We start from the raw sequence: 14,069 nt of genomic DNA on the forward strand, positions 1-14,069 counted from the left end.
TTAAAATTTTGCCAAGAAAGAAATGGCCAGGAGCAGAAAGCTGATTAATTGAGTCATAAGCGTGCTATGCTAGCGTGCCAGCAAGTTCTGCTATTCCCTCCAATAAAATCACATTGAAACATAAAAAACAACTAGAACTGCACTCTGTCGAGTGCATACTTGCTTGTTGCACACTAGTAGGCCATAAATGGCCAACTAGTGCGCAAGCAGAGCGCGCAAGTCCTTTCGACCGCTGTAAACTGTCAAATCTCAGTATCTCTGTGAAGGAACGTTTGAAATGTATAATTTTTAGATGTAACTATTTGCTACCTACCTACTTTATGCATATAAACACCTAGTATTATTAAGTATGATTCAAGTTTCTATCTATATAAGTTTGGGTGAAGAGCTAGTCATACATATACACACCACATACTCTGGTCCCAGCAGATCAGGCACAACTTGCTATTTTATTTTTTACTGATTATGTATATAGTATATGTATGACTAGCTCTAAATGATGACGTAAGAGATATGGTCATTTGTGGTCGTTTGGTCCCAGCAAAGCAGCCATATACTATATAGGCATATACTATATATAGTATATATAGTATATAGGCATATACTATATACGTATACATATATACTATATAGAGTGTGTAGTTGTAAGTTGATTAGCGGTATACTGTGGTTACTTTGCGCCAAAAACTGTGACAGCTGTCCCGCCATTTGATGTTTATGCAAGAAAACAGCAAATCTGTGCCTGGTTTGCTGGGACCAAACGACCACAAATTACCATATTTCTTACGTCATCATTAAGAGCTAGTCATACATATACACACCACGTACTCTGGTCTCAGCAGATCAGGCACAATTTGCTATTTTAGTTTTACTGATTATGTATATAGTATACGTATGACTAGCTGTAAATGATGACGTAAGAAATATATATAGTATATATATATAGTATATAGGCAATGGCATATACTATATACGTATACATATATACTCTATACTCTATATTGTATAAAGTGTGTAGTTGTAAGTTGATTAGCGGTATACTGTGGTTACTTTGCGCCAAAAACCGTGACAGCTGTCCCGCCATTTGATGTTTATGCAAGAAAACAGCAAATCTGTGCCTGGTTTGCTGGGACCAGATTACACAAATGACCATATTTCTTACGTCATCATTGAGAGCTAGTCATACAAATACACACCACGTACTTCGGTGCCAGCAGATCAGGCACAATTTGCTATTTTATTTTTACTGGTTATGTATATAGTATACGTATGACTAGCTCTCAATGATGACGTAAGAAATATGGTCATTTGTGTAATCTGGTCCCAGCAAAACGGGCACAGATTTGATGTTTTTTTGCATAAGCATCAAATGGCGGGTTGGCTGTCACGGCGAAAGAGACTGGGCGAAATTATTACTTGCGCGCTCTGCTTGCGCAAGTAATAATAATAATAATAGCAGATCTAATAACTAGTAGCAGACAGGCTATTGTCGCCATGCAACATGTTATAAGCTGAAGTATAATGTAGGGTTTAAGTGGTTAATCAAGGTAGCTCTAGTGTTCAAATTACATTATTTTGACCCATATAAATTAATAGTTGTTTGCCATTCCAAAACACCTGGCTTATTCGAGCTTAAGTACATAATCACAGCAATGACACCCACAAAATATAGCTGTTTTCCTTTAAAGGCAAGCGTGGCTGTTTTAGACTGCAGTACAAATCATGTTCTGCTTAGCTGTTCATTTGGACATGCAGAGAATGTTAACAGGATATGTGTGTGAGTGAAAGATAAGCTAAGTTGATAAGCCACATCAATGCAGAAGTATTGTACATGGTCTGGGAGTATGGGAGTGTTTGCCAATGTATCTGCAGTTTGGTACAGGGGCATTCTATGGCATAAATTATACCTCTGGAGGCACATGGACTGCAGTTTTAAGTATCACAGACTGATTATTCTTGGGATTGTTTTATTAATTATTGTGAGGGTGCAAACAGGTGTCCTATTGGAGGGGGGAAATTATTCATGGTGGGTTGTCTAAATATAGGTTTTCATGTCTTGTCCCGAATGCACTGATGTACTAGCCTGGTTCCAGCCCATAGACCCCACCCACTCCACTGAGTGAACTAAGCTCAGAGTCTGATAATCAGGCTACTGATGTACATAACACAGGAATGTATTTTGTTGAAATGAAGAAAATGCCAGCACTCAATGTATGTCCTTTTCATATTAATCTATTTACCTCTGACGTTGATAACGAATGCGTTTCGGCCTGTGTGGCCTTCGTCAGCGTTAGCAACATGTATTTTGTTGTCCAAAAGTGTTGAAAAATAAACTGAACTGAAGAGGGGTGTGTGTGTGTGTGTGTGTGTGCGCGCGCGTTTGTGTGTATTGCACGTATGTTGCATTTCGGTGTTTGGGAAAACTCAGCTTTAATCTAGCTAAGAGAGAATAGTGTAGCCAAGCTTATGCAATCTGTTCAACACTTAACTCTTTAATGTATTTCCACCTGTAACAGGACAGTCATCTAAGGCTTTTAGGTTGTCTTTTAAAGTGCGTTAAAAACAAAACAAAAACAACCACAACTAGAAAAAGTGACCCCCGGGGCACAGGTCTCCACCAGGATAATGGTATTTGTGATGTTTGGACAAAATGAGTAGGAGCAAAAAATATATAACACGTAACGAACAGTGTATTCGTGTAGTAGTGCACATAAAAAGTTGTACACAGATCGGTGCAGTTATAGGTGTAAACATTGAAGTTGCATTTCCTGTGCCTGGTGGTGGGAATGTGTATGCATAATTTCACAGAAATCACACGCTGTGTTAATGATTTGAGGCATTTTGTTCAAAATGGACCAAACCTGCAAAGTTTGGAAGGCAATCTTAGCCAATCAGGATGGAATATGGGAAAGCGGAGAGATGCGTGTTGATCTCATTAATATGGAGATAGTGTATACCGATTTGCGTGATGTATATGTACGTATATGTACGAGTAATGTACATAAATAAGTTTTACCTAAATTGGCCTCATGGTGGCGCTATAACTGGCAGATGTGGCATTTCTTCCTCAGCCTAGTGGGAATGTGTGTGCATAATTTCACGGAAATCGCATGCTGTGTGAAAGATTTGAGGCATTTTGTTGGAAATGGACAAATACTGCATATATTGGGAAGGCAATCTTAGCGATTGGGGATGGAATATGGGTAAAGCGGACAGGTCCGTATTGACTACATGACTGTAGAGATAGTGTATAGCGATTTGCGTGATATATGGACAAGATCTGTACGAGGAATATAAAGAAATGTGTTTCGCTAAAATCGGCCTTATGGTGGCGCTATAACAGGCCATTGTGGACAATTTGGGGCAGAGGTTCGTCATTGGCATCCAGCAAGTGTGTGTGCACAGTTTGACATTGACCGGGCCAACGGTGCCGGAGATTAGCTGTACACACACAAATGGACGTAGGGACAGACGGACGCACGCACACACACGGACGGACAGACGGACGGACGGACAGACAGACAGACAGACAGAGTGTAAAACATACCCTCTCCCCATGCCTTCAGCCTGGTGGAGACGAGTACAACAACACATTTGTAGGATCCAGGCCTCTAGAGGAATTCAGAAGAAGTTGTAAAATATCTAAATATAAATGCTGTAATTTCATGACAGTTCTGTCATCACTCTAAATACAAATAGTATTTGTATAGTGCTTTTCTAAGTGCTCAAAGCGCTTTACATTCATTCATACATTGGGAAGTAAAGCAAACAGTCTACGCCATCGTCCTCACTTCCACAGATTGTCTTTACCGCAGCACAAACTGAACCGGTGCAATCTATCGTGAAAGGTCATTATGAGTCAGATTGACATTTGGGGGGGATTTTGACAAACATGTTTGCAGAGTTTATCCACCAGTTTCCGGTGTCCCAAGATAGTACATCCTATTATCCCATTGATAATAGCAGATCACGTGAGGTTTTAGATCTGTTATTTTAAAAAATATATTGCGAATAAATTGAACTAGGCCTATTTTTTATTTTGAAATTTCAATAAATGATAGTCGCTTGAGTTGCAGCAACTCGTTTTCAAGGGGGTCCTCAGGGTACAACATACAACAAGAACAAACTTTGACCTTAAAAGCACGTCTACCTATCTCTCTAGAGATTCTGAGCACGTTGAGTATGTCTTAGAGAATCAGCTAATGAGAATCGGTTCAAAAACTGTTTTAAGTATGTGGGATAATTAAAATAAAAACATTTGAACACAAAAAGTAACCAATGGAAATGTCGCCTAGCTTGGGGTGATAAACAGTTCAATACAGAATCATACATAACACAATGGTGCGTATGATAAGGACACCATCAAAACAAACCTACAAAAAAGACAACACATAAGAAAATCAGTTAATTGATCTAGGTACATTATTTACCCTAGTTCCAATGAAATCAATTTGAGGCCAAAAAGAAAGCTCTGAATCTAACCAAAGTCCCAGGTATTTAAATGTTCAAATGGAGGTTTGAAGAGTGGAGTGCACAATTACACATTCATCCGAACCAAATTGGTTTAAACACATTTGGAAGCAGGCCCAAATAAGCAACTACATACACTTTAGAAACAAGCCCAAATATGCAACTACACTTTAGAAACAAGCCCCAAAAAACATAAAAATACAACACAAAAATATTTACAAGCAAAATAAAATAAAAACAAGCCGGTCACTTATAATAAGCAGACATAGCAACAGTAGCTGTGACAGCTGAATAGGAAGTGTGGAGGAAGTTAATCTTCCTAATTATCATAAATCTCTCGTCTCATTCAGTTGGAGCGATTATTTAATCAGTCATTTTTCATGGATTGATCTTGAAATAGATTTCTCTTATTGAGCTATCAAGTTCGGAGGCAGAGCACATACAGTAGCTTCACCTGACGTGACATCAATACTTTCATAATCAATGTCCTGCCTTCTTTCTGAGGGACCATTAGACTGTTCCTGGGTTTATAATAAGACATATTCTACTCATACTTTTCACCATTAGACCTTTTGTGAGTCAGTTCTCCTTCTCCTCCGTATTATCGTTGTCCTGTGGAGTGTGTGGACATAGACAACCATACCGCTGATACACATGGAGTCACCAGCTACTTTTGTTTCCACTTGACAGTGAGCAGTTTCACTTTAAGAGCATAACGAACACTAGGAAAGTAACTAGGTACAATTACTCAAGTTCTGTACTACTCGCCGTGGTTGTAGCTCGCCGTGGTTGTAGCTCCACGCGCTAAGTCCCTGGGTTGTTGCAGGGGCGTGCGTTAAGTACAATGTTGTGTATTTTTTTTACTTTACTGGAGTATTTACAATTGTCGGTACATTTACTTCTTTAATTGAGAGCCTAATAACGATGTTCCCCTCCCAGTCAAAATGGACTTTAATGTTTGTTTAGGATAAAGTATGGTAAGACGTCATACCATAATTCTTGTAATACCATCTTGTAATACATTTATTAAATTTTTCATAGACATGAGAACATCATCGACATGCCTCCAAAAATCTGGGCGCACCTCACTTCACATGGTGTGATTTGTTTTTAAACCCAAATGGGTTCCCAGATTGCCTGTCTTGTGAAGGATTAGCTGCATGGGGCATTAGAAGTTTCCAGAGGCTCTGTGCTGACAGACAGGGGACCCTCAAAAAAAGGCCCCAAATTCCATGGTACAGTACTATGCTACCCCAGTCAAGCTCTGACAAGAGCTAATTACAGTCTGAAATTACACTTCAATCCCCTGTAATGTCAACGTTGAATGCCATTTTATGATGGAATAATGCCCATTATGATGACATATGGATTTACCTCTCACAGCTCACCTGTGGCTATAGCTTGATATAGTGGAAATAGACAATATTATAGCTCACGCTATGTGAGCATAGCAGCACAATGAATTGTAAGTTTGTAGATTTATTTCGTGTGACACTAACTAAATAAACAGGCTTCAGTCTAAACCCAGTAGCCTAACTAAAACACAGTATAAGAAGTACAATTAGAAGCACACACCATATGTATACAAATCCGCGATCATATAGATGTACAATGACAACTTAAAAAAAATACATGTACAGAATCATAAAACAATACATGTATCATAACAAGACGGGGTCTAACAACGGCATGGCTTACCTGCGCAAAATAGTACTGGATACAACTGGTATACAGGGCCTGGGCCATGACTCAATGGTCCAGGCACCTTGGCTGGTAATCCAGTCTGGCAGTGTGCTGCGGCCCGCGGGTTCCACTCCCGATCCCGACGGCCCTTACTGCATGTCTTCCCCCCCCCCCCCCATCTCTCTCCCCATTTCCTGTCAGCCTACTGTCTGTCCCTCCATAAAAATAAATAAATAAAATAAAATAAAGGTGAAAGCCAAAAACACACACATTAAAAAAAAGAAGGTATACAGTAGGCCTAAGTAGTATATATGGGCACAGTTTTTTGCATATTTTTCCGAGGGCACTTTGGGGGGCGTGGTACTTCGCCATTTTGGATAAGTCATCAGGTTGGGGTCAGGATGGGGGTGTGTGTGAGGGCAAATTAATCTTACCCGGGGCCCCTTACCCAGAGCACACTGGTTGGCTATCTATATCACGCATGACGGACATGGTTATTTTGGGAACCCGCCTGTATACGTGGAATTAAAAATTGTGTAAAGATATCCTATTCAGAGATACAGGTCCAGGATAAACAGTCCACAACATGTGGAGAACACTGTATTTTCTTTCTTATATATTATTCAGAAAGGGTTTGCCCATCAGAGTTTTAAAAATGTATTCGAGGTATCCCACATGTAATGATCTAATGGTATGAATATGTTAAAGGACCACTTCAACACTTTTCAACCTATCTTCATATAATAGGTCCTGTGTCTCATAGGAGGGCTGTGGGCAGTTCAGAAATCGTCTTCCATGCTTCGGAGAAACATAATTGCATTTTTTAGAATCATTATTTTATTTAGGAAAGATGAGTGACACAGGATTACACACATTATCGTCAAAGACGCTAATACGATGATAGACATACAGCGTGAAAAAAGGACATCACCTCGCGTATAACAATAATACAGTACAGTTTAAGATCACATTATGCATGTGCATATGTGATCTTAAAACGTCAAAGACAACAAAGTAGAATACGGTACATACCTACACAATATCAGAGGTAAAACCTACCGCACAATGACGGTGTCCTCTACCACAGTGGTTTTCAACTGATTAGAAACCAGGGACCACCACACTGACTGAGAATCAACCTGGGGACCACCACCCTGACTATAGAATCAACCTGGGGACCACCACCCTGACTGATAATCAACCTGGGGACCATTGTTGTGTTGGGAGGGGGGATACCGCCGTGGTGTGGGGGAAAGAAATTAACATTCCATATTAAACTCATGTTGCTGTTCATTGTAACTTACTCTATGAGTAAGCAGACACTTGCGATTGATTATGGGCACATTTCCTTATAATGGTGACTCAACCAGGCAATCCGGTACGGTTTCCCTTAAGATTCTAACTCACCTTTCTGTGGAAGTTCTTGACATCCGACTTCCCAGTAACTGACAACATCGACGCGTCATCATTTGTCACCAGATCATTTACTGCGTTGTTTCTCAACTTTCTCTAACCCTAACCCAATACAATAAATTCAAATACGAATCTACATTACCTACATTACTAAATGCATGGTCAGGGACCACATGCAACACCTTCACGGACCACCAGTGGTCCACGGACCGCCTGTTGAAAACCCATGCATACCACATCAGATGTGTTGGGTACATTCTCTCATTACATCGTTACGTCCTAATCCTATCCATATAGAAATATAAATGAAACTATAGGATACTTACTAACTTTCTCAATTAAAACCACCACGACGGCGGGACAGGTAAAAAAATCCACACGCTCCACACGCTCGTCCGATCCTGTTATGACTATAAGCCTCAACTCTTTATAGAGAGCCACAGTGTATAGGCCTACACCACGCCACTACCCCCGAACAATGCCTCACGCCCCAGACAGGTGATGTGTATTCCACCTCAACCTCGCCCCCCACGACCCAGCACAACAACACATTATGTCCGTTGTGAGGGCTAGCTGCCCAGACATGCCCCTGGTATGGGATAGATCTTATCAATAGACAGATAGATAGATTTAATTAACATGACACAGACAAACGCATAATGGTTGACGTCTATCGTTAACCACGCATGCACGCACGCACTGACTGACAAACAGCCTCACACACAGAGACAGGCCTAATTGGGTTCATCTATAAGTTGACTGACAAAGATAATGTTTGAAGATAGACATAGCACAATTAACCATTATAAACATTTAATTAAGAACAGTGGTGTCTCTCTCACTGAGATATAGTTGAATACACAGATAACCTAGATTCCTAGATCTCTTCCCCTCACACCACAGGGGGGGGTCATAGGCATGCTGGGGCATGCATGTCCCTCACTCACATTTGCCCTCACACACACACACATCCATCCTGACCCCAACCTGATGATGTATCCAAAATGGCGAAGTGCCACGCCCCCAAAAGTGCCCTAAAAAAGATGCAAAAAAGTTTGCAAATTCTGAAAACAGTGCCCAAACTGTCCTACAGTACCGACCTGGCAATGTTTATTAAAAAGCTGGGGAGACCCCTGTTACTGAACACACTGTATAGCTTAAAGTATTTCTATCACAATACATATCTATCTAACACATATTTAAACAAAATGACCACTTAAACAACCTTTAAGTTAACGCACAGCTGTAGGCCTACATTAAACATGAGGATCACCATTATAATTGGTATTTTGAGTAGTTTAAACATTGTTGTCACCAGTGGTGTTCCTGGTCTAAAATGACCATCATAGGAAATTAATGGCTAAGACAATACATTATGTTCATCCAGCAGATGGACACACACACACGCACACACACACACACACACACACACACACACACACACACACACACACACACACACACACACACACACACACACACACACACACACACACACACACACACACACACACACACACAGCCATCCGCCATTCAGGCTGTCATCCATTTATTTCCCTGCATACAGACAAACAGGATCCAATTTAAATGATATGGCAGGCAAACTGTACGGTTTAGAGACTAGCATAATGCACATTGTTTCCTACTTTAAGACATATGGATGGACCGTCTGACATTGCCATCCTTAAAATGCCATCCCAAAAATATATATGGGATGCAAAATGCATAATAAACTCACAAACAGCAATAAATAAATAAAAACTTTCCTTTCCGAACCGGTCATGTCAAGCACTGGCTGGGGCACAACAGGGGTTTGACATTTCCACGGACTCCTGTGCTGACAGGGGCCTCTCAAAAAGAAAGAAAAGGGGGGAAAAAATGCCATGGGCGTCTAGTACTGCTGCACTGTCACTGCCACTTATGTACAGTATACTGCCAAACTGTATGTTACTACGTACATCTGCTGTTTTAACTGCCTAACTTTATTGCAAACATTACCTTATGTACATATCCATTTTATCTGCCATTTTCTACCGTTAACCATGCACCTACAGTACAGTATCATGCACCATATTATGTAGGCCTGCATATTTTACACTGCTCATATTGACATACCGTATTTGACCCGTTTAAAAAGTACTTTGTAAAAGTTGATTATTTATTATTACAACATGTACATTAACCAATTCAGCACTATACACATTTCTGCCATTTGAAAATAATTTGAATTTGAATAATTTGAAAACTTAAAATGGGACATTCTGCACAATGACTATTTTTACTTTTGGTACTTTAAGTACATTTTGATGACAATACCTTTGTACTTTTAATCAATTACATTTTGAATCCCAGACTTTTACTTGTAACATAATTATGGTAGATCTATATTGCAGTATTGATACGTTTACTCAAGTACAAAATGCAGTACATGCCATCATCAACCTCGGGTGCGCAGAAGAGCGTTTTGTACGTACATGCAAGTAAAGTATGCTGTGTGAGACAAGCTCTGACACATACTAGTATCTGGTAATGCCTCTAAAAGCACTTGTGAAGTTTAATTACACTGCAGTTGTTTTGTATTGTCAGTCCACTGTAATCTTTTCAGTTGAATACCATGTTATGATGCATAGCCTGACGTGACATGACTTTGAGTGAACTTGTTCCTCAATGTCTTGGAACCTTTAAAACTCCTAACAATTATTATTAAGTCATCTTGGTTGTATGTATCACATCACAACTTGGCAGAAATGCTCAGCTTTTAACCGTGTGTGTGTGTGTGTGTTTCATGAGTACGCGTTTTATGACTACACCAAAAGGACGGACCTCTGTCAAGCGCAACATTTATTGCAGACAAATAGGATTCAATTTAATATGCAGCAGCCCTGTATAGACTAACACAATGTACATTTTCACATACTTCTAAGTACTTCTGTGACTACTAGCCAACCTCTCTAGCTCTGACAGAACTCTTAATACAGAACAATTAAGGGTTCTGAGCTAGCAACCTCAGACACAACTATAGAAAGGGCCACTCTCCGTGGAGTGCATACTGTATCTCTGCCAGGCTGGGTTGTCTACCCAGGGCAGTGTAAGTTGTGTATTCAACTTTTCACATTGTGGTGACCCCAATGGCAGAAATGAAAGCGTGTTGAGGTGTGCTTTATAGAGGTCCCTCCCTATGTGATTGCAATTTTGCCTCTCTCACAAAATCATCAAACAACGGATATGGCCTTTTCTTTCTCAACTCCCCAATGGAATGGTAATTTCACATTATGACTGGTGACTTCATCCAGAACATGACAGCAAGTGAAGTAGCCTACCCCAAGTTAACCAAGACTCGGCTGGTCCTTCCTACCGGTAGCCAATATATAAGCAACCCCACACACTTTTTTCCCTCCGTTCTTGGATTAATGATTACTGACTGCTCACTCACTCTGGCACTTTTGCTAATAGACTACTGGGATGTACGCAACAATCCGTCAGACTCAGAGGCCTGCTCAGGCTAACTGCTGTTGATGTTCACTGTCAATTATATTATGCTAACTGCATTCACTGAAGGTTGACTGTATATTCATACACATTACCGATTCTCTCTATAAATATACACACACTAGGCATGTAACGGTATACTGTATTACGGTAATACTGCGGCATAAATAGCCAGTGTTGTGAATTTCCGTGAAATTTCAGAGCTCACAGTAATTCATTACTTATTTGATTATATACAGTGGTGCCGGCGTCTACTATGACGTTTCCTGCCTGTGTGAGCTCTCCTAATTCTGCACAAATTGTGTGATTCTAATTTTCCTATATTCAGCAGAAGTGAGTGTCACCCCTGTATCCCCTGAGGACGAGAAGCAGATCACATGCACGCATCCGCCTGGGTGACGGCAGACGGCAGACTGCTGGGCGAGCGCTGGCACTTTAGCATGGAGGGTCAGATCAGGGTGTACAGGGTTTGATGAGGTCAGATCAACATATGGAATGTCAGAACAGAAAGGACGGATGGGGTGGGATCAACATATGGAATGTCAGAACAGGTCAGCTCTATATATGGAGATATAAAGGTTTGAGGTGATATGGCCATATATTGACATTCCCATAATATGGGGAAGGACCCCTGGCGATGTCGTCTACATTGCGACTACATATATATTCCCATATATGGAGATCCCTGATGATGTTGAGGTCGTGCTGTTGGGGGCCCTTGGGGCAGATCGCTGCGTGCACGCATCGGCCTGGGTGGCGGGAGACTGCTGGGCTGGGCGAGTGCCGTCGCTTTGGCATGGGATCAACTTTGACCAAAAAAATGCACAATGGCCATATATAGCGTGTCTTGAGTGTAGAGGGTTTGATGATGTCATACTGACATATGATGGACTGACAACCATATATGGAGATCTAAGGTGTCGCGTGATGTTTTCGTTCATTTTCTACGTTCTTTTGCTGGTTCACTCACTGTGTTTTGTTATGTCTTTCCTCTAGCTCCAGTTAGCTCATAACATTTGCTTCTGTTGCCACTCCCTCCGCGTTGCGGCATTCAGAGCATGGGTTTTAGATTTTTATGCCGTTCAGACTATGGGTTTTATGGGTAAGTCTCCCATTGGCTTAGAGGTAGCCTAGAGGCAGCTACGGTCGTTGGCACCAGGCAAAAAACACACAAATGCTGTCCAAATCATTATCCCAATCATATTCCCAGCAGTATTATACTGTATCTTTTACCATGTAATCCTGCATTAAAGTTGTCGTTTGTCTGTGGCCATGTCAAAACATTCACAACCCACTTTTGGTACTGACCCGCTGATTTAAGAAGCACTATTATACAGCATCTTATTTCAGCTTTTTAATTAACGCCAACACCACATTACACTGCTTGTAATAAACTTGGTTATGGAGGGTTTATAAATGGTACAAGATATATGCACATAAAGAATACTTTTAAAATAAAATTCATTTGAACATATAAATATATGAAAATATTAATAAAAAGTCAATAAACCAGACAAGAATGTGTATAAACTGTAAGAATGTTATGGGGGTAAATTAGAAGGGGGAAAAAAGTTCCTAGTTCAGTCAGATAACTCACAAATCGATTTAACCAATATGTATTATAGAATGAGAATACAAGAGTGGATATAATATTTTATCTTGGCGTTCGGCTCTGCTAAAAAACAAAATCCTGCTCGGCACAATTAAACACCATCATTAAACATTAAGAGCAGGGAGATAAATATACAATAACAACCCCCTTATGGGGAACAGAAATAACAGAGCCCACCGGTGGTGCTGGGGTGGCGGCGGGAGCAAACATCACATAAAAACAACCAGGAACCATATGCAGAAGGAAGGCAGGAAGCATGCAGTCTAGGTGAGCTTAAATACCTCACCCAAATGGTCAGCTGACTGCCACATCAGCATGCCATGTGGGTCTTGCAAACACTGAATACACCCACATAGTAATGCAGCATATTAACCCCTTGAGTATACTGTATGTATGCACCCGTGAGCACATGAAGCCGCTCAAGTATCTGACTGAACTAACTCCGCAAGCTACGTATCATTATTATTAAACAATACAACATTACAGAGAACGGAAAGAAAATGGTGTATAAATGTATAATACTGCAATAAAGTAGCCAGGAAATCACCAATATATGTAGTAGCCTACAAGCAGACAGCTTGCCCGGCATTGTCAGGGTCATTCTTTGCCAATCACATGTTTTGACATGTATTTTTTCCAAAGCCCACACTGCCAATGACATGTTTTTATGTGTTTTTAACTCTTTGTTAACCTATGATTCATTGTTTGAGTCTCATTGAAACCAGGAAATCACATGGTTGCAAAAACACTGCTCCCGTCCACTCCCACGTAAAGAGGACTTTCTAAAACACCTCCATCTCCACTCCTGTATCGTTCCACTCCATCCCATTACATTATTGACAGACCTTAATAAAGGACCGCATGGACCGTTTGACAAACTTTTTTCCGCAAACGCAAACCACACCTAAATGTACTGTACCAGAATCAATTGAAAAAAAACATTGCATCCGTTTTTTTGGGTTTACAGATGTGCCATTCGAGAACTTCACACGTCATGCCATTGGCACAATGGCAAGACAGTGGATTGTCAGTAAATTGTCAGAACATTGTCACTGAGACATTAGGGCATTTGCAAAGGTGAAAATAAGTGTCAAAGTGGCACTTTGAACCTTGGAAAAACAAGTATTTCCAGAAAAAATGCAGGTGAAGTACAGGAAAGTCTGAAGTGTTGGAATGGCACATCTGTACAGTATGTGATATTACATTAGCTCATTATGCAAATTACTCAAGTTATGACAAAACGTTCACTCGTAGCTCTCGGCATACGACAGAAATTGATTCAGCACATAAAAATCATATAGAAACAACACATTTAAGTACTTTCCCTCAAGAACACCTATGGAGCCATTTTCTTTTCTTTTTTCTATTTTCTATTATTTTTCAATTTCGGGTCTAGTAATTC

The sequence above is a fragment of the Protomyctophum parallelum genome, assembly GCF_964188405.1.
Source record: "Protomyctophum parallelum genome assembly, chromosome: 9".
In the NCBI taxonomy this organism is placed as follows: domain Eukaryota; kingdom Metazoa; phylum Chordata; class Actinopteri; order Myctophiformes; family Myctophidae; genus Protomyctophum; species Protomyctophum parallelum.